Source organism: Anas acuta, chromosome 4 (assembly GCF_963932015.1).
Source record: "Anas acuta chromosome 4, bAnaAcu1.1, whole genome shotgun sequence".
Taxonomy (NCBI): Eukaryota; Metazoa; Chordata; class Aves; order Anseriformes; family Anatidae; genus Anas; species Anas acuta.
In genome coordinates this window covers 29,846,511-29,869,756 of record NC_088982.1, presented here as the reverse complement: position 1 = coordinate 29,869,756, position 23,246 = coordinate 29,846,511, and the positions used below count along the sequence as shown (strand labels likewise).

Below are 23,246 nucleotides of genomic sequence, written 5' to 3'. Positions count from 1 at the left end.
TGAGTGCTGAGCAGCTTGGGGCAATGAAATAATTTCAGTGACGTGCTGGGGAAGCAGAAAGGCACTGCAGAAAGGGGTGAAGAAGCTCGCAGATTGCTTCACCATGCCAAAAAGGAAATACTCTTCAATCAGCAAATGTGGCTTGTTGACAAATGCGCAACATCTGCAGTGCTTATGAAGCTCATTTGCTCAGTCATTTTCCTGTGGTGTAATTAACCATTTTGTTTGACGTTCATAAGAACATTTTTGATGGTCTAGAATGTCTTAATTCTCTGACATATCAAACTCCTCAAGAGCTGGCCTGACCTTTAGCCCAGGCTATGGTTCTGGATAATTCTTGTGCAAATATCTGCCATGCCAACCGAGTGCGAGGAAACTCGAGTTGTGCTAAAATGCAAAAAATGGCTCATGCTCAGGACCATTGCTCAGCCCCTTCTCTTTAATCTGTGTGATGGTAACCCTACACATCTGACCCCATCAGGATACTCTCAAAGCAGTACTACCAGGAGCCAGTTTTAGGAAAAAAAGATGATAAATGGTCAGATGAGCACCTTTTGTCTCTGTCCCCGTGAAACAAGAGCACCTTGTGCCGTTTGTGGTGGTGCCCAGAATATCCTACAAGTATTCCTTTTTATGGGAACCAGTAAAATCATCTTTAAAGAAGTCTGTGACTAGGAGGCAGCTGAAAACATGAATAGGTAATCCACGATGTCACTTTTAGATAGACTCTTAACAAAGTTATGAGGAAAATAAATCAGGATCATCCCGAATCATCTCCCAAGGATCATGTCTGCATCACTCTGGGCAATTAGCTGGATTTTGCAGGTGGGATCAGCCCAATCTCCTGGCCAGATTTTTCCGGCTATGGGGATTCCCCTGCTTTTCCTAAGTGGCACAACCACTCGGTCATACTTGGTCATTAGCAACTGGTGAGAGATAAGAGAGGCTGACAGGTCCCTTGCCAGTTCGCCTGATGAGAAGATGTAGCTCTGTTCTCCTCATGCGCTGGTGCTTCCTGGAAGTAGGCACAGGAAAGGGAGCATGAATCAGGGAAGCCCAAGGAGAAGGAGTAATTTGAAAAGCATTTATCTGTGGTGAGGTTAGTGTGTCAAGAGTTTGATCTGATGACATAAAGAGAATAAAAATACATGTTGGAACATAAGGAAAATATGCGATCTGCACAGCTCATCCTGCTGCTCTGCACGGGTGATAGGAAAGGCATTCTTCTTGGGTATTGAAAGTAACACTAAGCTCGCCTTGTCATTGGGAAGTGTCAGATCTGACCCTGGTCCCACCAAGTGAGGATTATTGGGGCGGCTGATTGAGGTGCTTTGTGCAAACAAGCAGCAGAACTGACGATACCTGCTTTTCAATGGACGTGAGTTTTGTAATTGGATTCTCTGGTGTCTAATTAGGTATACAACCAACCGAGGAAGTTCCCACAATTAGGGCCTTTGTGACTTCTCCCCCTCTGCCATAGGTTCTCGAGTGTGTCATGAAAGTTTGGTTGACAAGTTCTGATGGGAATTTCTATCACTCACTGTAGACTTTCAGAAACCATCTAGGAAGTACTCCGAAAATGGCCAATACTCAAAAGATGCCAGGGGAACAGAGGAGTATAGAACAAATGAAGCAGCTTCAGCCCGTGATAGACTTTTTTTTTTTTTTTTTTTTTTTTTTTACTAAGAAAACCAGGCTGGATGCTGCCAAACAGATGTGAAGCTGGATTTCAGTCATGTTCCACTCCAGGCAATCATCCAAACAGAACAATCAAATTTTCACAGCGAGAGAGCTGCACAGACAGAATATCTTCTCATTGTCCATGGCAGCTACAGACCCATGGCAGTGAAAAGGACACTTAGCCATCCAGGATCTATTTAAGCCTGTTGGTACTCGAGATGGGTGGAAGGGTGGGAATAAAAATACCCAAAGAAGGACAGAAATGCCAAAATGTTGCTGTCACTCTCAAAGAGAGTTGGGAATCACTGTCACTGCTTGGGCTATCCCTCATTAGGAGAGAGCCAGGTGCCGAAGGACGTCTGCTGGGCACGGAAGGAGCAGTGGGGCAGCTGCAGCTCCTCGTTACTCCTCCAACCAGCCTTGCCAACCTGCCTGCTTTGCTTCTCTGTTGCCAGCTTTCTGATGTCCAACCTTTCCCTGACCAATGTAAGAAGAATTCAGTTCATGCGTGTCCCAAAGGAGTCTCACCGTGCAGATGTAGACCAAAGGGATTGTTTTTGTCCCAAAAATGCTTTTGCCACACCAACCGTCTCCACGCAGTGCAGCGTCTGTGTGAACTGGGAAAGGCCAAGTCAGGTGTTGCAAACAACAGATACTGTGATACATCCATATGGGTCTGACTGCACATCTGCAGGGTGGATTTATTACTGGAACAATTAGACAATTTGTGAAGCACGTCTCACAAGCAGTTTAATTTCCATGTTCCCCAAATTTCACTTTCATTAATGGGAACCTCCACCCTGCTCATGTTTGCTGCAGAGGCTGGGAATTAACTTAATGAGGCCACCACAAAAGTTGTCATGACCAGTATTTAACTTCAGAAGTGAGTTTGCCTGAGGAACTAATTAGCAGCTGGCTAATTGGGGCTGAAATAGATTGTATCGCCCTTGCTTTACCCACAGCCTTCGTGAAAACACGGGACAGAATGTGTTTTTCAAATATATAGTAAAAACACTGTTGCTCCTTTGCAGTAGGCAAAATGACAGAAGTGTTACCAGCAGGGCCAAAGAGCCACATGGTTTTGAGAAGCCTGAGACAAACACAGAGCTTCACACCTCAAAGAGTGTTGCCATCTGACCCACGAGCTGTGCTGGCTCACCTCCTCGTGGTCCTGCACCCCTCATTTGAAAAGGAACCGGAAGGCAGTACAAAAAATTAGGCTGCTATGTGGAAACACATTGTTTTGTTGTTCCAACCCCTCTTGTCTCCAGCCTAGTTCTGTTTTCAGGTGACTGCTGTGAAATTTAAGCAGATGATGGAGCCTCAATGCTTTTCACATCAGCCTCTCACATAATTTCATTTCTACACAAATGGGACCAAACAAAAGAGGCTCAGTCCCAGTGCTCTCACACCAGAATGCCACTAAGACAAAGGCACGATGAGGGCTGTAACTGTGGAATGGTGACAGTGCTGATGGGCACAGTCTATATAAGCCATTAACTAATTGAACTTGAAAATCTGGTGTTATCCAGATAACATCCGTGATGTTATCTGATGATGTGAACGCATGGGAACAGACACCAGGCATATTTAACTAAATATTTATTTTTTAAAAGCAAAACACCATAAGTAACAAAGGAGAAACTCTTAATTAGGAAACACATGTAGCAAACAATACATTAGAAAAATCTTCTGTTTAAGTTACAGGCACTTATTACAATCAGGCTGGTTGTACAATGATGTACCTACACAATAATTAGATATAAATAACTAGCAGCTTCTTTGACATTTGGAGAGGTTGCAGTTAGCAGATGAATAGAACCCATAAGGTCTCACTGTGAAGACAGTTAATTACCAGTAATTACAAAGAGGCTGAGATTCCCCCTTCGTTTTCACTTTCTGCTGGACAGAGCTATGAAGAGTGGGGAAAACTACATACGTGCAGTTCCCAGAGGGGATTTGGACTATAGCAAGTAAACATCCACCAGTGCAACAGTCGGTTTTACGTGACTCAATATAAATTATGACATTATGCCATACAAAAAAAGACATCACTTGTCTAGGGTTGCCATCGCATGTCTAAGGTGGACATCGCTGCCTGCGGACATCCCAAGCCCACCAGTGGCGTGCCAATACTGCAGCCCGGCAAAGTTTGTGCGTTGAAAGGCGGCAGGGCGGTTGCTGGAAGTCTCCTCGTGCCATGCCTCACAGCAAGGATTTAAAGGCAGAAAATGAGTAGATCACTTAAAGCTGGGCTCTAAGTGCATCCAGGTACCACGGCGTTAACGAAAGGTGCCAAGCCCAGGCGCGGAGTCTCAGGAGGTGTCCACTGAGGGCTGAAGCCAAGAGCGTCGCAGGAGCCCCTTCCCCATCAATTCTGTGCTGAGCTGCAAAGCAGGGGCCAGGAGCTCAGCAGGGCTGGTCCTGGTACCATCCCATCCCATCCCATCCCATCCCATCCCATCCCATCCCATCCCATCCCATCCCATCCCATCCCATCCCATCCCGCTGTACCTGCGGAGGAGCCTGGTAATCAGCAGCTGCACCCAGGGCGCCGAGTGGTTCAGGCACACCGTCTTGCCCGCCTTTGTGGTGGCTCTGCAGGGTGAGAGGGGACTGAGGAGGGGCTCTGCGAGCCGAGGGACCCCGGAACGGGGACAGGGACAGGGACTTGGCACTTACATCACTTCGGGCACGGCGCAGTGCGGCCCCGCGGGGATGAGCTCCAGCCCGGCCAGGCGCCGCGGGGGGATCAGCTCTGTCACAGTCTGCACGCAGCGGCACCGCAGCTCCCCGGCCAGCGGCGCACCTGGGGAAGGGGGCACGGCCTCAGCGAGGCTCTGGGGCCGTCCCTCCCGCCCCTTGTCCCCCCGTCCCCCATCCCCTATCCCCCCTAAGCTACGTCCCCTCTGCTCTCACCCCAGCAGAGCGCGGCGCAGGTGGCCAGGAGCAGGAGCAGGAGGTGCGGGTTCATGGCTCGGGATGCCATCGGAGGTGCCACGGAGCTGCCTGAGCCTCCCCGCTGCCTGCCCCTGCTTTTATGGCCCGGCCGGGAGCTACCGGGGGTTTTCCCCGGCGTGGAGAGGGGCCGGGTTCACCGCTTTCGGGCCAGGAACCCCGGGGGCTGGGCGGGACAGGGTTCCCCGTCCGTCCCCTCCATCCCCTCCGTCCACAAGGACATACAAGGGCTGGAGCTCGCCTTGCTGGCGACCTCTCGCCTTCACCCAGGGGGGACTTTTCCCCCCACTCACCCCTTTCTGCACCTGCCGTTTGAGAGGTGCGAAGCGGTGTTGCCTGCAGATAGGTGGCACTCGCGTTTGCGTACCTGAAATCCCCTCCTGCAAGCTCCTACTTCGCTTCTCTGCGGATAGCTCCCTCTCGGTGTTCAGTACACTCAACAAATTTTGCTAACTTCTGCTCTGAAGCAGCGAAAAAGCAGCTTTCTGGGAGTCTTTAAAAGGAATTAGATGTTATTTAGATTTATTTATTCATAGATTTAGTCAGAGATATAGAAACATTGGCAATTAGCTTTAATATGAAATAGCACTTTGCAGGGTTGCGTTTTGTTCTGCTTGCAGCTGATGCTTTTTGCTCTTTTGCATGAATGTTTGTGAACAGACTTCAGAGAAGTGAATTGTTCCAGAATTGCTGCCATGGGTTTTGCTCCAACAGCTCACATACCTTGTTCGTCCTGATTGCTGCTGACATTTTTGTACCATTTGTTGCTTCAGTTCGGGACATGGTTATGGCTATGCAAGCAGTAAAGCCTTGTAAGGGTGTTCTTTGGTCTCCCTCCCCTTGCAATGTTCTAATCTTTATTTATTAAATAAATAAATTCTTTGCTGGGGAATATACATCTACAACTTGAAGCACTAAAGCAAGATCCCATAAAAACAAATTTCAGCACTACATTCCTGGTTTATGAAGAAGAGACTTGCTCATGAATCATTATTAGACTGACTTGAGATCAGGCATGTTATAGTGGCTATTTTGAACTGGCTTGACTTGATTTTCAGGGGAAAATGGGTATTGTTTCCTTATAAGAAGACTCACTACAGAGGTGGCTTCTTGCAACTGAGGTACATAGGTTACATTTATGTTTTTTAAGTGACTAGCCAAGTACGCATTTTAATGACAGTAATAGGACAGCGTAGGCATTAGCTGCAGGTAAAGCTATAGTGGTGGGGACACCAACGTGGAAAGCAAAATCAAGTGATTATTGAAGTCACAAGGATCACAGTACAGCAGTCCCATTAGAAGATTTCCTGTCTGAAAGCAAAACCAAGCTCAGGACTGAAAGCAGGTGGGATGCAGCAGAGGGAAGAGCCCTAGTGGGGATAAGGGGTACACAGAGGCTCTCTCCTGAGCTCTGTCCTCTTTGCAGCCCAGATGGCTTGTGAGCTCCTCGCTCAGTCCCTCAGGAGACCAGCAGTGCAGGCAGATTGCACGTCATAACCAAATGGTGATTGCCCCATGTAGGCAGGAAATATCTAATGACTAATTTGCACCCCTTTCCAATGGAAAGGGGCACAAATGGTCATGTCATCCTTTTGGGCTGGCGGCTTTTAGCTGAGTCTTAGAAGGAAATTACGTGCTCAAGCTCTCTCTCTGTCCAGCTCTGTCACACCCCGCTTCCCCAGCCTCACTCCTCCAGTAAAATCTGTCTCGCTTGGCCAACCGCAGGAAGATTTGTCTAAGAGCTGTGGGTCTGCAGGCTCCAATCAATCAAGCTGATGCGAGGCGGTGTCGTGTTGGGGTGGGAGGGTGAGCGGGGCCAGCACTGCCATTAAGGGAGAAGTGCAGCGTCAGCCCTGCTCCCTGCCTTGCCAGCTGGACAGCCCGTCCACTCCTGCCTGCAGCCAGCGCATAGCTTGGCCTGCCTGCCTCCTGCCCAGCTGCTTTGGCGTCCCCAGAGCATGAGCACAGCTGGGGAAATGTTGGGGCAGCTACACAGCCACAGGGAGAAAGGGAACAGCCGCGGACACGAAGAGGACCCATAGTCTGTAGAGGGGATAGGGGTTGCATGGGGTCCAGTGCATGTTGCATTGGGTGGGTTGGAGGAAATACCTCTTTAAATCTGGGCCTGTTACTGCCCGTGAGTCACGGAATGCCATCTCTTTTTTTTTAGTTTAGTGAATTAGTTTTAATGAGGATGAATTCTCCACCGATGTGTGTATGAAATTCAGCATCACTGATGCATCATAACTGTGGCTTCAGGCCTCGTAGCAGAGGTGCTCTTCCAGGCTGCATTTTTTTGACCTGACTCTTTTACGTAGCAATAGTAGTAATAGACCCCAGTGAACAGTGTTGTATGTGTGGTTTTTTGTTTGTTTGTTTGTTTTATATTTTTTTTTCCAAGCCAGAAGAACATCAACTGAGGAGTTTGGAGCCACTGAGAGGCAGAGGACGTGTTTTTCTCAAAAGCTAGAGAGATTGCTAAAAAAATATAAAAATGCAGCTGTTAAGATGACACTAATGAACAGAGATTTTAATTGCATATGCATGTTGGTAGGAACACATTTCAGCCACATTAATCTGCAGCAAGCCAGTCCCCTAGCCCACCCTGGTATCCCTGTGTGTGTCCGTAAGTGGTTTTCTCCTACGCATAGCCTTTGCGAGCTGAACGGCGCGCTGTGTTACCAGGAAGAAGGATCTGCCCAGCTGTAGCCAACTGAGGCAATAAACAGTTAGGATGATGCACAGATAATCCAGTGCAGGTCACTGAAGCTTTCATCAGAAAATCCTGCTCTGAATAAACGCAGAGAGCAGATCTGTTGAGTAAGAAATTGTCACAGTCAGATTACGTGTTGTTTTTGGACAGCACACATGTGTAAGGACAGTTTACGTGACAGAGCTCGGATTTATGCTTGGATAACTACCCACAATATCTGACCCGTCAGGCTCATTCCACAGTGGTTACTGCTGGGGAAATTCCAGGAGAAGTCTCCAGGGGTCTGAAGCGTGAGGGTGTTTTGGATGCAGAGCAGCAATGTGTGAAATTCGGCAACCAGTTCTCCCGGAGAGTCGTGTGCTGAAATGAGCAGTAGTCAGAGGTGGTGAGTGTGCTGAGGTGCAGGGGGCAACACAGGGCTTGATCCTGTGAGTCAGGACACACGCAGACAGGCCTGGTGCCCATGAAATGGGGATCTTTGGGGGTTCTCCAGGAGCCAAAACTATATGCATGAGCAAGGCTTTGTACCTGTACATTTCCAGATCACCTTTAGCTGCCTTCCTTGTGAATGTGGGTAGGCTCTTTTCAGTCCAGATAACACTGGGCTGCAGATGAGCCCTCTTGGATTCTGCCTTTTCTTTTTGATCCCTTCTCTGTCCTTGGCACATTTCCTTTTACAAGGAAAGAAAAGACAGGAAAGAGAGAACCATGTCAGCCAGAATTCAGAAAGCCAGGTTCTTCCCTGCCTCTTGCCTTGCTCATTTTGGATCTATCATGACTTGGCTGCAGGTGGATGGCCAAGTGAGATGTTAACACTTTCATTTAAAATAATGACCTATAGCAAACTGATGATCAGTATTTTCTTAGCTCTGTTCCTGGTCTTCAACTGTTTTCAACACTTTGGAATTTTGGGGTCTTCATTTGTTTCCTAACAGAGTTAGAGGTTCTCCTTTTCCTGTGCTCTGTGGTGGCAATAAAAGCATGAATAAACACCATGTTAATAGCTGCAAAGGAATGTGCTTATATTACTCAAGCATTACCTTAGCAAATACAAATGCTTGGCTTTGACATCAATTCATCCGGTAATCATTTCTCCATTCTACAGCTTCAAGTTGCAATTTACCCCTTTAAGGTAGCTACCGGGATTGCCGTTACTGCCACGCTTGGACCTCGCTTTTTGTGACCCTTACACATGCAAGTGTTTCAAAAGTGTGTAAACTGTCCGGCTCCGGGAATTTTTACCTGACATATAAATGCAAGAGGGGCTTCGTTCTGGGACTGGGAGCAGTTTGTTCAAGGGAACACTTGCCTGCCTCACCCTGAGGGGGACGAAACCCTGGCTTTATGGTGGCAGGCTTCATCCTGGATGAAGGCTACAATTTGGTGACACCCTTCCCCTGGAGCTGTGCATCTGGTAAGCTCTGGAAGTCAACATAGGTCCCAAAAGGCTTTATGAGTTCATTTTGGCCTTGCAAACAGCTGAAAATGCTACGAATTGTGCAAACTTCCTGTGGGTTTTTGCCCTTGGATCTGTAAAATCATCAGGAGCAACTCTTTGCTCAGAAGGTGCAGAGGATCTCTTGCTGTGGGCTCTTAGGACCTGCTCGCCTGTCATTAGCAAGCAGGTTTTTTGATTGCTGGGGCAGATTTGTGGTTTGCACGGTAATTCAGGTATAACTACACTGAATACACATCTGGATTGTGCTGCTTGCTGTCTGACTAACATCTGAGAGCAGGACTTGTACTTTGGCAGTGGCTTGTACACGCGTGGTACAGCGCCTCCTGCAACAGCTGATGGTTGTTCCAGAAAGGATGTGGCACCAGCAACAGCCACTGACACTCGTACGCTGCCACTCTGCTGATACTTTCTAGGTGTTAACATTTTGCAGTGGTAGGTATGAATATGTGAGTTAAAATAGGAACCATTAACCACCACCACCCCCCCCCCCAAAAAAAAAAAAAAAAAGAGGAAAAAAATTACCCCTACCCCAAACCTGGGTTTTAATCCGATTAAGTTTTTGGGTTCAGTGGAGCTGAGTAATGCTTGCGGGTGTGCTTTGGATAGTTGTGGTCTTCGGGCTGAAATGATGACATCAGTTGAGGAACCGAATGTGTGCTCACGTGAAAAAGGGGACAGTTGTTGGAATCATCCCAAAATCTTTGAAGGCTTCTCTTACGACATGCACACTTTGATGCTCTGTTACTTTCATTGGTTGTGTTGCAATGAAGGGAAAAAAAGAAGCTGTATTTAACTTACAGGCTAGAAGATATTGAAGCCGTTATCTCAGGGAATACTTTCTTAAAACACTTTTGAGTGCTACGTTCATGTTTAGTTTTCAGCCTACTTGGTGGCAGTGGTAAAATCAATTGCCTTGTTCCCAGCAACAAATGATGCCTGCTACTTAGTTCAAAGGAAGAAAAGATAATCTTGGTAAGTTTGCGTGATTCTTGGTGAATTATGCAAAGTATTATACAAAACAGAAAGAGGGAAGGGTATTCATTTCAGCCGGTTAGAGGGAGGAGTTTAGAGAAGGACGTGTTTGGAGGGAAAGCATGAACAATGTTTTTGATAACTAAGATCGCCCCTGAGGCTACTTCCCAGTTACCTTATCAATGGCTGTCTTCTGCATTGTCTTGCTTATCATATCAGGAGCACACGCAGAGGGCAGAAAAGTAAGAAAGCTGCAGGGAGTCTGTGAAAAATAGGCTATTGAGAAAAGTAACTTCTGATCTGCTTGCAATTCAGCCTTTTTACCTTTAGATTTCTTCTAAATAGCCTAAATTCCCCCTAAACCCAATTGATCAGGACACTGAAAAGAATCGTTTCACTTTTCCCTAAATACCGTGTTGCTGTGTGATCAGAGTAGTTTAGTATATATAAGCAGTTTCCCATTAGCATTTGAATATTAGCTTGCATTTGACAAAATCCATGCATTCTAGTGAAGTTTTTCAGTTTGTTTGACTCCATCAGCACGCTTTGCATTTGCAGGGCTCCGGCTGTATTCATGGTGCACATCATTTGAGACAAACTACTCAGTACCTGTCGCTGAGAACTCACTCTTAGCGTCCTTACTGTTTGAAACGCTTACTCTGTTTCTTTTAGTAGCCCCTTTAGTATCAGAAGACACTTGCATGTTCTTCACATCCTTTCCTCCAAGCAGGAACAGTATTATGAGGCTTTTTCAACAAGGACATTTATCTGTAGGATTTGGCCTGCCAGCAGGCCAACTGTGTGCTGCCAGATTTACAGTTCTTTCCCACGCTTCTTTCTCAATCTAGTCCCCTGATGATTTCAGTGAAAGATTTGGGTATGCAAAAAACACTTTTTTGTGGCTATGTGTGTGATGTTCATCTTAACGAGGAGTGAGTGAAACTACAGTGTTCAATATGAATCAGCTACAATGTCCGTTTTCTTTGTCTCTCTTCCAATGAAAACGGGGTTCATGGTGGGCAATGCTCACATGAATTGCCTTTCTTTTGTCGAATGGCATCTGTGCTGTCAGAAGGGAGCGAGAAGGAAGCAGCAGACTTGAAAGCTGTACCCCTAAACACCAGATGAATGTGGTTAAGGCAGCATTATGCTCTCCACCTCTCACAATAGCAGTCTGAGGACTCTGGGACTCCACCTGTCTTAACTTTCTGGAAAAGGAATTAGTAGAAAGTTGAGTTGATAGAATTTTGACAACAGAAATGTAGTGAGTCAGCAAATGTTATTGTTGGCGTCATTACTGCTACTGCTGTCAGCGCCTGACTTAGTCATCTACGCACGAGCCCAGATTGCTGCACATTTATCGGTTATTGATCATTCAAACACAAAGCTTTTGGGGTGTCAGACTTCCTGACAAGTCACTCACTCTTCTTTATTTGTGTTGGGTAAGTGCCTTTCACAATAAGATCTGACATCTGCATGGACAACTCTTACTTTTCAGTAGAGCAGCTGAGCTGCTTTAAAGAAGATTTGGCACTTAAGGAAAGGCCGAGCAGGCTGTTGGTCCAGAATTATGAGGGAGACAGAAGCTGTGGTTCACATCTGTATGGAGAAGGTGCAATACGAGGTCCTTTTAATGAAAATTCACACAGAGGATTGTGCTCGATTTTAAGCATGTCCTTTCACTTCCAGTTGTGTTATGACGTCTCCATACTTCTCCCGGATTCCACACTGCACAGCAAGGCAGAAATGAAATCTTTGCTCTGCTGTTCTGCTTGCAAACGTATTTAACGGTTGTTCTGATTTGTAATAAGGAAGTAAGAGTATGCAGGTTGTGTTCAGACTTCATTAGCACCCATTTTACACTGCTGTCATTATGTTATGGTGCTGGGTGAAGCTCAAACTCAAGCTGTCCTGAGGCGTGATTTATATCCTTACTGACTGATGTTCAGTAAGCTCTTAAAAGTGATGGCATATGCCATCTCCTGCACCTGTGTTTCATCCTGCAGAGGCAGGTGTTTCACTTTCCCCAGGAGCCATTGAGCTTTTTTTTGATCAAAGCACAGGTATGCAGACATAGGATGGGAAATGAACCTAGATTTCATTCAACTGTTTAGCCACCTACATCTCCAGGTATGATGAGTAATTCTTTTCCCTGAGCACCTGCTACTGTCTCAGCAGCAAAACCTTTCAGAAAGTCAGTGCCAGGCTGCTTTATGAAGCAGTTAGTGCAGCAGTGCCAGCTGAACAAGGTACCACCACTGTCACGGTTGTACTTGGATTTAGGAATTATACTGGGATCATAACAGTGCAGTTTGCAACTTGCTGGGGGGTTGTCCCATTTTTATGATTTTTTTTTTTTTTGATAGGGGGTAAGATTTACACTCACCACAGTTTTTATTTTTTTTTTCTATGCAAAAAGAAACAAAAAAATGTTAATAAAAACTACAGGCTAGATGAAATTTTACTTTGGAGGAAACCTTAGACTTGGGCTTTGGGTTGTTCAGTCAGTACTATTCCTAACTGTAGGCATTAGCATCTGCATCTGTTGCGAAAGAAATTCAGAAGCCTGGGCAATTCAATTCAAGAGCTTCTTTTGTTGGCAAAAATGCTGAGTAAACGTGGTGCTGACCATTGAAGTGCTTCCCTTTTTCTCTCAGCCACTATAATGATTTTGCAATAAAAATAACCCCAAAATAAATCTTGTGTAACATAAAGAGAAATCTATCAGACTACGCCTCCAGACTTGTTTGGGGACTTGGCCAATTCTACAGACCTTCAAATTTCTCCTTGTAGTGGCAATCCCCTTGTCACTGAGTTAAACTAACTTTTTTAAAAATTTATTATTATTATTATTATTATTATCATTATTATTATTATTAATAATAATAATAATAATTTGGGTTCAGTTTCGGGCTTGGAGCTGTAAGTTTATTGCAAGCTATTTGTCTGTGTGTTAGTTCATGTTCAAAAGCATCAGCATGCTCTTACACATCAGAGGAGTCTAAAAAAACAGCAGAGAGGGGCTTTCTTCTCTTCCACTGAGCTTCCTCCAATGGGGCAAGTACCTTGCACAAACCAAAAGCTCTCAAGGGATTGCCACTAGCCTCACCTTGCTGAAAAATGTATTTTCTTGGCTTTCAGACCCATTGGTCAGTATGCAGTTTAGAGCATGGTGGGAAGATGGATGGAAGCTGTCACAGCATCTGCCGCTGGAGATGATGGTAAGAAACCTTTCAGAGGATGTCCTGTTTCCTACGCTGGTAGCATGCTTGATCTCATCACTCATGTCCTCATACTGATGGTAGGGTAACTACACAGATTTTGGTCTTCAATACACAATCAGTGAACAAACTCCTGCAGTTCTTTAGGTGATGTCTGAACTAGATTGTGGGAATGGTTCTCAAGCCTCTCAGCTTTTTCCCCTTGCTTTGGGATCTCTATATCCTGAGATGCCAGGAATTTTTTCTTTCTTGCTCTTGGCGTTGGCTCGTGTTGCTTAACCACACACGTTACAACACTTCTTGTAATGGCCTTTTTCACAATGCCAGCCTTAACACAAAGGTCAGCTGTTGCATTATTGTGAACGTCCTTCATTTTTCTAATGACTCTGTAATGTTCTGACTCTGATGAGGATTTACTTTTCCTCAAATAGCTGAGATAGAACGGACTTACAAGGCATAGAAATTAGCTTTCTTTTTCTGTGGTGATGGCTGCGGTTTCTTTCACTGCAAAGACTGGGGACCCAAGTCCTACCATAAATCTAGCATTTTTTTATAGCGTCATTAGCTTCTTTCAGTGCTTTTCATCTTTCCCTATCAGAATCCAATAGAGTACCCCAAATTTGTCCATTATCACTTTACCCCAAAGGATACATCAGACTCCAGGTTTGGATGCTTCTTTGTGTACTGCTAGCATTGACATTACTTTGGGCAGCTCAGACTGGATTCTTCATAGCACTGAATGACATGATCTCTTTTCTGGGAGCAAAGTCTTCTGCCATGTCCAAGCTGAGCTGCTTAACTTTGCTTCTAGAAGCTCCCTTCAGTTCTTCTCAAGCACTCACATAGATAAAGACACCAAGCATAGCAAAGGACGTGTTATAGAGAGAAAAGTTGTGTTTTGGGTGAAGGCAGCCTCTCATTCTGAGACCTCTGTAGATCAGAAAGAGGACCAGAAAGTATTATAAGTGGCTGGTCTTATCCAAATGGGCTAGTTCTGCATCCTAGAGAGGGACTTCCATTGTGATGTCTCTCACCAGTGCCTTAGATCTGGTGATTTTGAAACACACAAACAAATAAAAATACTGTCCCATACATTTTTGAGGGGAGGATCACTTTGCCTCGCTCCTCCTTAATTTCTGCACCATTCTGGACTGGCAAGTATGCAGCTAGCCTTCTCCCACTGAGCAAATCTTTAATGTTTGCTGTTCCAAAAATGTTTTCATATCTAACCACAGATATCTTCTAGTTTTCTTTGTAAGACCTCCAGCCCCAGTTTTGGAACATCATGGCTTATTTTGAACCTTCTCCATCTCCTGGATGTCCTAGTCTCCCTTTCTTTCAATTTTATTTTAATTCCTTCTATTTTTTTCCAGCCACCCTCCACACGCACACATTTACCCATCTCCTTTGCTTATCTTATCTTTTTCCACAAGGGATCCTAGAAGACAGTGTATCTTCTTCAAAAATTGAATCTGCTTCTCATAGCAGCAGCATCCTTCCTTGTTATTTGTGCTAAATCAAATGTTGGGGCTCAAAGTGCCTTTTCAGTATGAAGAAAAGATAGATTTGTTGATAGAACTAGATTATTATTATTATTTTTAATGTAGTCCCATAAATTAATTATAACTAACCAAACAATCTTTGTGATCCTATTTTCTGGGCATTTCTGTATTCTCATGTCCTGTATTTGGATTACAAGAGGTGTGAGTTTGCAATCAGCCGATTACCTACATAATTGCACCTTAAGCCCTGTATAATCTGGAGGTATTGCCATTTCCCCCACTAAACATGGGGACCGGACTGTTGAACTCCCATGGGTTTGCCTTTAAAGGAGAACAAGCAGTGTCTTCCTGTCACCACCCCACACTGACTTTTGTCAGTATGTTTGCTCTAATAGGCATGAGTTTCCCACCAGTGGGGAGCAACAATTAGACCAAACCAAGAACCCAAAACGTCTCCAGCCAAACATTTGTTTAATGGCACCCTGCATTTGTGCAGGCAGTCACTGCGAGTTTGCATGCATTGCATCAAAGAAGCTGTTGGCTGGGATGGTAAACTGCTGGGTGGAAGGGTTTTATGTTGTTTGAGCTCCAGTGGGACACTGTCACGTATCCTGCAGTGCTGTCTCCTACCAGTTGTACAGTTCCTTTTCTGTTAGGCACCAAGCGTGGACGCATAAACTGTTAATTCCAGGCAGCGTCTTGCGTAATAATTCAGTGAAAAGTAAAAGCTAGTGAAGGATCTTGTGTTGTTTTTAGTTACACTTTCTGTATTCACCTATACTGAACACACATATAATAAAAAGCTGCCTGCCTCTGCAGAAGTCTGAGCAAGAAGTGGTCTGTCTCCCTGCTTAGTTCTTTCTAGTAGGAGGAATGGCCCACAAACAAGTTCTGAGCTGCACAATCCCCACCATTTTTCTGAGAACCTACTGGGTAGATCCTGTGGTACCTGGCAAGCCTGCAGCAAATAGATATATTCCCCCAAATGTGCGTCTGTAAGATGCTGTCAGCTTCCCGAGAACTCTAGCTTGCTTGGAAGAATTCAGCTGTGCTCTTGTTTATGAAGAGCTGAGGTCTGGAAAACTGTGAATGCTACTTAAACAAACCACAGATGCACACAAACAAACATAGTTGCCAAATCCCCAGCAGCATGACAACTGCGACAGTGTCCTGTGGATAAGTTAAAATAAATTTTATGTGCTTTACAGCATTTCAGGATGAGAGTGGCAACTGCAGCTAATGGCATTTTCTAACTAACTGGAAGAACACATGTTTTAGATGTTCCCATCACAGCAGATAAAAATTAGATGCAGATTATATTAGATGGGATAAAAACAGGCTGCCATGTTGTAAAGTACTGAAAAAAATTGGCTCATCTCCTTGTTTCCAGATGCAAAACACAGCTGAGTGCACTCATGAGATCTTTTCTGTTCTCAAATATTCTGCTTATATATAAGTACACAGACTATTTCCTTGGGCAATATTTGATCTCCAACAATGCTGCAAACTATATTTAACTTCTATTTACCCCATGTGACCTCAGAAAAACAAAAGATCAGTTTTTTAATTTTTTTTTTTTTTAATGTCTTCAAAATTCCTTTCTTCTGGAATTCTATATGCATGTTGTTGCTTATAAAACTCCTATAACATTTCATTATCCAGCAGATAGATGAGATCCAAGGGGTTTCTGATGGTCGGATCCACAAGCAAGATTTTTATAATGTGCCAGGTTCTAGGGCTTGTTTGGAGGTGCACAGTCATTCTCTTTCATTGACCCTGTGTCCATGTGCTTGGGTTTCTGGATCCCAAGGCCATGTGCATAAGTTAGTTTTTGGATTCCCCCTCAAAATTTCCCTCCATAGTTCACTGTAGGGACTGCAGATAATCTACTGGGAGCTGAAAATAAACACCTTTCACTGATTCAAGTGGCAGACCTAAATTCTGGGTTCAGGGGGTAAATTTGGGAAACAGGAGAAAGTCAAAATGAAGTCAGATATTGCTTTGTTAAATTGTTTCTCTTGCAAAGATAGCACAATGTTGGTTTTGCCTGAATGAAAATACCAAAACTTTGCTTTTGCACTATTCTTTCCAGACAGCAATTAGCCTGTATTTACAGTGCTATTCTTGCCAGGATATACCTCCTTGGTTGTACCCTGCTTCATTTCCATCTCCAACTTTGTTTCCCTAGTATATGGGAAAGAAAAGTTTTCCAGCCTGGTGCCTGATTCTGCTCGAGGTTTCCTTCCCATGAAGATCAGGACGTGGCAGGGGATGACAGAAACCCAGATGTTGTCCTGACAGGGAGACAGGGTGCAGCTGGGTCATCTGCGCAGTTCCCAGAGCTGGGAAGTGATCTCAAACCTATCGTTTTAGATGGAGCTGCTGGAAATGACTATTAGTCTGGCTTTCATCAATCAGCAATGACCCTTTCCTTACATATGCTTTTCATATGTCATTGTTTTGCATGGTGTAATGTACTTTTGTTGCTAATTTTTTCATCTGGAAAACATTGTACTTGTTCATAAAATTATTACTAATGAAGGACAGCAATTGAATCTATTAGTTTCAGTCTGATTTCACTTTAACCCATGACACTCTAGTCCTTTGTCTTCTGATCCAGTATCTCAGAAGCCCCAGGGAGTTGTGCTTGGAATTTTGGTGGCATGAGTATATACTATTCTTATTGTCCTTCTGCCATTCCTCGCGGTGGATCCATACCTGGACATTCCCCTTTATTCTCTATTCATACCAGTTTTAAAGTGGATATTATAAGTCTGTTCAGTGTGAGGCAACCAGTTCTTTATGGACACATGCTGAAGAAATCCTCATACCCATCTAGAACTCTCTGCAGATTATTTAAGTCTACGATAGACATTTCTCACATATTGCTTCTGTGGCATTTGCAGGGCTATGGTGATTACAAGAGCCGTTGGCACAGCAGGTATAAAGAACAGCCCAGGCCTGGTCTCAGGACATGTTAAGGATGGAATGGACCCAGAATGCGCTTGTTTCAGGAAGGTAGGTATATACGTAGAGGCTAATTCTTGCACGGATGCCAGATATCTGTGGATTAACTAATCCAAACAAGTCTTTTCATTAAGCAAGATTTGTTGTTTGAAAAAAAATAAAATAAAATTCCAGAGACACAGTTCATCTGTTCAGCAATCTCACTGAAAAGCTAGAAAAAGGTTCCCATCCTTGAAGTATGTGCACGATCCACATGTCAGGCTACTCCTGAGGCAGCACGTGCAGTTTCCAGCCTGACATGTTAGTCTGAGATGCTTTGCTTTTGGTTTATATTTATATGTTGGGCAGTCAGGGATTCCTAATTCTGTGGGAAAATATGCCATTCTACACATAGATGTGTAGAATCTGCAGATGGGAGGAGCCTCAGGTAGGAGAAGAAAAAATATCTGTTTCTACAGAAAAGTCGTGGATGGCTATTATCAAATTAGCATATCATGGTAATTTTGCCAAACAATGTACTGTAGTAGCCCTATTTCCTCCAAGAGTGTATGACACCACACAAGACAGCTCAGAAGAAGCAGAGCTGCCCCTTGATATTTGTCCTCAACAAATTACTGTGAGAAGGTGGGAAACCCAAGAGGTGAAGGGGAGATTTAAAGAAACTATTTGAAAATAAAAAGGAGAAAAAGGAAGTGGGATGTTTTCCAGCTGTCCTTTTCCTGTCAGGACATCACTAAAATTTTGGCTTCAGTGGTTCTTCTGCAGTGACACATGGGATTTGAAGACCATTTGAAGACTGATCTTCCAGTCTCTTCCACATCTATGCCTCTGGTGAAGCTACTTCGTGAATGGCTTTGTGGAAGAGGAATTATATTTCAATGTGAGCCTACATTGCTGGTATTTTTATAACTACGATGAAAATAGAAAGCTTTTTATAATGAAAAAACAACTGAATAAGAAGGTCGAGAGAAGAAAAACCATCATTTTAAATATACAATAATTTATTTGCTAAAGGTAGGCAATTGGGTTGAAAAACAGCACAGAATCAAAAAAATTGCAGCTGATCTTCAGTCTTACAGCTGTCCTTGATCTGAGAAGAGCAGCTGCCTTGGTCTGAACTGGGAATGGTTCTGAGGGGGCCTCAAATGACCATTTTTGCTTATGCAGAATGCACATCCACTTTGTTCTGAGTAGGGGGGGCTCTAGCTCTTTGTGTCTCCATTGAGTTCCCACTGGTGACATACCATTCATGAGCATGAGGATTTGAAAAGAAAATGAGAAATTCTGGTGAGAAACAGGGAATTTTGTTATGCCTATTACTTCCATCTGTAGAACAATTCAAAAACAAATGACTGTAAATCTGAGGAACGCCGTGATTCTGACAGATAGCCCTTTGTAGGGGAAAGGGTAACTGTAAGTTTCATCCCGTTTTATCAACACAGTCATTTCTTAGTGAATCAATCATTATTTCTGAGGAGCAAAATAAAACAATAGAGCTTAAAGCATTTCAGAAATAGCTATGACTTGGTCAGTTCTTTTGTTAAGTTTAAATTATTTTAATATCTTCAGAATTTTAGAATAAGATTATGTGTGTGCTTTGAGATTATATTTATGCTTTGAATGAACACAGTTGAATTTGTGATAATAAAGGGATGTAATTCCAGTTTAAGCATTTGTAGAAACTAAACACACTATTACTCATCCTTTTAAGTTGGTGATGAAAACTTGACTAATGCGTATTTTAGGGAAACAGGCGGATGAAATACAATGCTACACCAAAGCAAAGGGATAGGCACATACCTGGGAAATGCTCAGGAAGGTATTTTCGTTATGCTTTGGGGTGGAGCAGTCTCTGGACAGATCATTTGCAAAGCTGTAGTACTTTCAGTTGGTTCAGTTTCATCTTGACCCAGGTAACAGGAAAGCAGAAAGTCTTTATTATAGCAAATATAATATACAAGCATCTTTGGGTATCCTTAGATGCAACCTTTTGTCTGTAGGCTACCAACAGGCGATGGAGTAGAGGCACTGAGGCTGTAGCTGACAGAGCTTCTCTACAGATAATGCAGCTGTGATGCTGAGCAGGATGAGAGAGAGTGCAAAATAAGAATCGCAAGGAAGCGATGGTGCAGAGGGAGATGGCATCGCCCTTTGGCATTGGTAATCATTGCAATAACAGCACTGCTCAGAGAACAGAAAGTGCCCCTGGGAACAAAAAAATGACTCAGATGAACCTGAGTCTCATGACCACCTAGGAACCTCTCATTACTCTCCATTTACGAGATCTGTGAACTCAGAGCAAAGCTTGAAAAAGCACTTCCAGACACAGTAATAATGCTGATGCATAAAGGAGGGACAAAAAAAAAAAAAAAAAAAAAAAAAGAAAAAGGAAGGAAAAAATCAGGATGCATTACATTTTGCTTCTAAAGTGTAATGCCACATGGTGGGCTGTCATTTGCTGCTCTGTCAACCTGCTTTATAGGTGGATTTTCCCTCGTGTTGTTGTGGTTATGCCATGTCCTTCCATGCTCCTCTTGGGATGTTTTGCCTTTCCTTCTCACTGGAAAAAACTTGCTGGACAGGGAGGGAAAGGCCTAGTTAGGATCAGCAACATTTTAATTTTGTACCAACCTTGAAAGAAAGAGGCAGACAGTTTTTGCCTTGAGCCTCTTCAGCTCAGGGAGACTGTGCAGGGCAGGAATTGTGGCACATAGATTGAAAAGGGCTTGCACACTGTCTCCAAATGCTTTGAGCATTCAAAGTGGGAGGAAAGGTGCTTTTGTACAAGCGTTTGGCATGAAAATATCAGCCAAAAGTGTTCGTGCAAAGTACCAAATGCCCAATGGCACCATTTTGAATTGCTCTGCTAATTATGGCTAGGCCATTTTCTGAATTTTCGGAGTTTCCCTGAGCAAATAAAAGGCTCAGTTTCTATGGTTTCAGAAGAAACAGGCATGGGGTTTGAGTGCCTGATATTGATAAACCTTTTATTTGCTGTTCCACACTGTAGTAGAATTTTGTTACTACAGTTCCACACTGTAGTAGAATATTTGCACTGTAGTAGAATTTCTGTTTCTGTTTCTTTCAAAGCCAGTTACTGTAGGGTTTGGAATCTTTGCTCTCGAGGAAACAACAGGGTGTTTTTTAAAGAGTCTGCAATCCATTAATATAGAGCTACCAGGATTAAAAATAAAATAAGCATAAATATAAAGGTATAAAGATTGCATAAAGCCTGTGCATCGATTACTACCAGTTCAGATCATCACAGGGCATCATCAAGTCCCAAATGCAAGTAATTAAAATCTGTAGTTAAATGCTGTAGCTCAGATCTTGTTCCTACTTCACTCTGCTTCTGAATGTGGAAAAACTCATGTCTTTCCATTATGTAATGAACAACAGAAAGCTGTGATGCTCAGCCACTGTTTATCAGTTGGTAGCAATGGTCTTTGTATGAGCTTGAATTAGCCAACCACAGCAGCAGACTTGTTTGCAGATAGATTTGGGACCTAATTCTGAAGAGTACTGCAGTATGGAGAAAGGAACCATGCAACTGGAAAACCCTTGAGATGTTTCACCCATAGGCATACTTATACAAGCTACTCCTTTGGCTGAAAATCAGGCTCAAGGAGAAGAGGTGAAAATCATGTCCTTAGATGTCTTACAATGACCTCAGCCCCTAAGTCCTGTCTTCTGTTTCTGTGCCAGTAAATGTTTCCAGTGTAGACTTGAAAACACTCTGCATCTGTCATGTTTTATGGTATTTTCAAGAACTGGCCATGTTAAACACTTGTTACATGGCAGTAACATGCATAATCACCATCACTCCTTGTACTGGGTCTGGTTGGGATGGAGTTGACTTTCCCTGCAGCAGCCCATACAGTGCTGTTCTCAGCACTTGGAGCTAGAACAGCACTGGTATCACACCAGGGCTGTGTCTGCTGCTGAGCAATACTGGCACAGCATTAGGACTCCCTCTAACACCCCCAGAGCCAGCAGGCTGGGAGTGGGCAAAAGGTGATGAAAGAACATCACCAGGGCAGCTGACCTAAACCAACCAAAGGGATATTCCATGCCCTGTGGTGTCACACTCAGCAATAAAAGGTGGAAACAGGAAGAAGAAGGGAGGGGTGGGCTCTCATGAGAACGTCTGTCCTCCCAACAGCGGCTACGTGCATTGAGGCACTGCTTCAAGGATGTGGTCAAGCATCGTTCATTTGTGGGAAGTAGAGAGTAATTTATTTCCTCTGCATTTCCACACAGCCTTTGCTTGTCATTGTTGTAGTTGTTTTTCCCTTTTTCCTTTTAGTTAAATTATTTAATTAATAATAATTTTTCCTTAATAATTATTTTTCCTTTAATTAAATTATCCTTATCTCAACCCATGAGTTGTTTCTTTCCTTTTCCTCTTCCCTCCTCCTCCTCCGAGGGGGAGTGAGAGAGCAGTTGTGGTGGAGTTCAGCTGCCTAGCAAGATAAAACCACCACACTTCTATATATAGATATTATTCAATACATTAAAAATGTGTTTGGGGATTGAGAACACATCAATCTGACACAGAATTCGGATTCTGACAGTGTCTGTAAACTGTAAGTCTCAGCAAATTAAGATTGCCATATACATCAGCTTAGCATTGTCTTTATTATACTACTTCTAATACATTATTTTAACCTCTTTTCCTAAGGAAATATGCCTCATGCAATCACCACATGCCTGTCTCCCCAGTCATATATAGTTGCATTTGAACCGTGCCTTTCAATTTGACAGAAAAGAAACATGAGAAAGATAAAGTGTGTAGGAAGTTCTGGGAAATAGGCAGCTAGGTATCACCAGGAAAGTTTCTCATATTCCCTTGTGAGACAAGCTATGAATGCCTTGACTACAAGAAAAATACTTTCAGAGCTCAACATAGCTCAATACAAAACTTCATGCAACTCCAGAGTAAATTGGACTTCATTAATCTTCATGGTAGAACTTCCTTGTGGATATTTATCTGAGGCATTTCCTTAAGTGTTCTCCTGTTCCTTACATGTACTGGCAATGAGCAGTGTGGAACCACAGTGAATGGCTCTTTATTATAACTACAATGTTGGGTTTTTGTTCGTTTGTTTGCTTGTTTGTTTTGTTGCTTTTATTTTATTTTTACCAATCCTCTCATGTTATTGTGTATAATGTGCTGAAACTTGCAAAGCAGCATCTAGGAAGTCTTTAGGTTTGGATTATTATTATTTTTAATCCAAAGCCAGAAATGTAGCACTGAGAGTGACTTGAGAGGATGGCCTGGTTCAGACTCAGCTGGGAGATTTAAGTCTACCCAGTCTTTCTCTGATGTGTCTTTGGGAATGATGAGGATTCAATGATCTTCCTGGATAACCCATTCCAGTGTCCAAGCTTCCCTAGCATTCCTGTATAAAGTTCTTAACATCTGAGTAATACCTCACTTGTTAAAAAGTAGGCTATTTTTAAAACCCACCCTTGTGATGTTCTGCTGAACAACTGACCTCTATCTTCATCCTACAAACATCATACACAAAAGAAGATATATCTCAGTTCCTGCTCCAATTTATCTAAACCAGACTAAAAGCTTTCAGGTCTTTGATTTTTTTCCCCTCCAAGGCCATATTTTCTTTAAATTGTGCTGTCCATGCTGTTGTCTTACTTGACATTGAGATGTATTTAGAATGTGTCCGTTTAATGTATAGCTTTTCTTAAATGCAGAAAATGCAGGATTCCCAGCACTGCAGCTCTCAAGGTGTGCTGTAGAGTCTCAAAGTACA

General features: G+C 43.5%; 1 long non-coding RNA gene across 1 annotated transcript in view; it reads left to right on the top strand.

Moving 5' to 3' along the window:
- The window catches only part of LOC137855834 (uncharacterized), a 49,701-nt gene extending 29,851 nt beyond the window's left edge, over positions 1 to 19,850 (top strand). The window contains exons 3-5 of the long non-coding RNA XR_011095982.1: positions 12,924 to 13,003; positions 17,412 to 17,523; positions 18,199 to 19,850. This is a non-coding gene — a long non-coding RNA (uncharacterized lncRNA). The remainder of the gene's footprint in view (positions 1 to 12,923; positions 13,004 to 17,411; positions 17,524 to 18,198) is intronic.
- Positions 19,851 to 23,246: the final 3,396 nt, after the last annotated feature.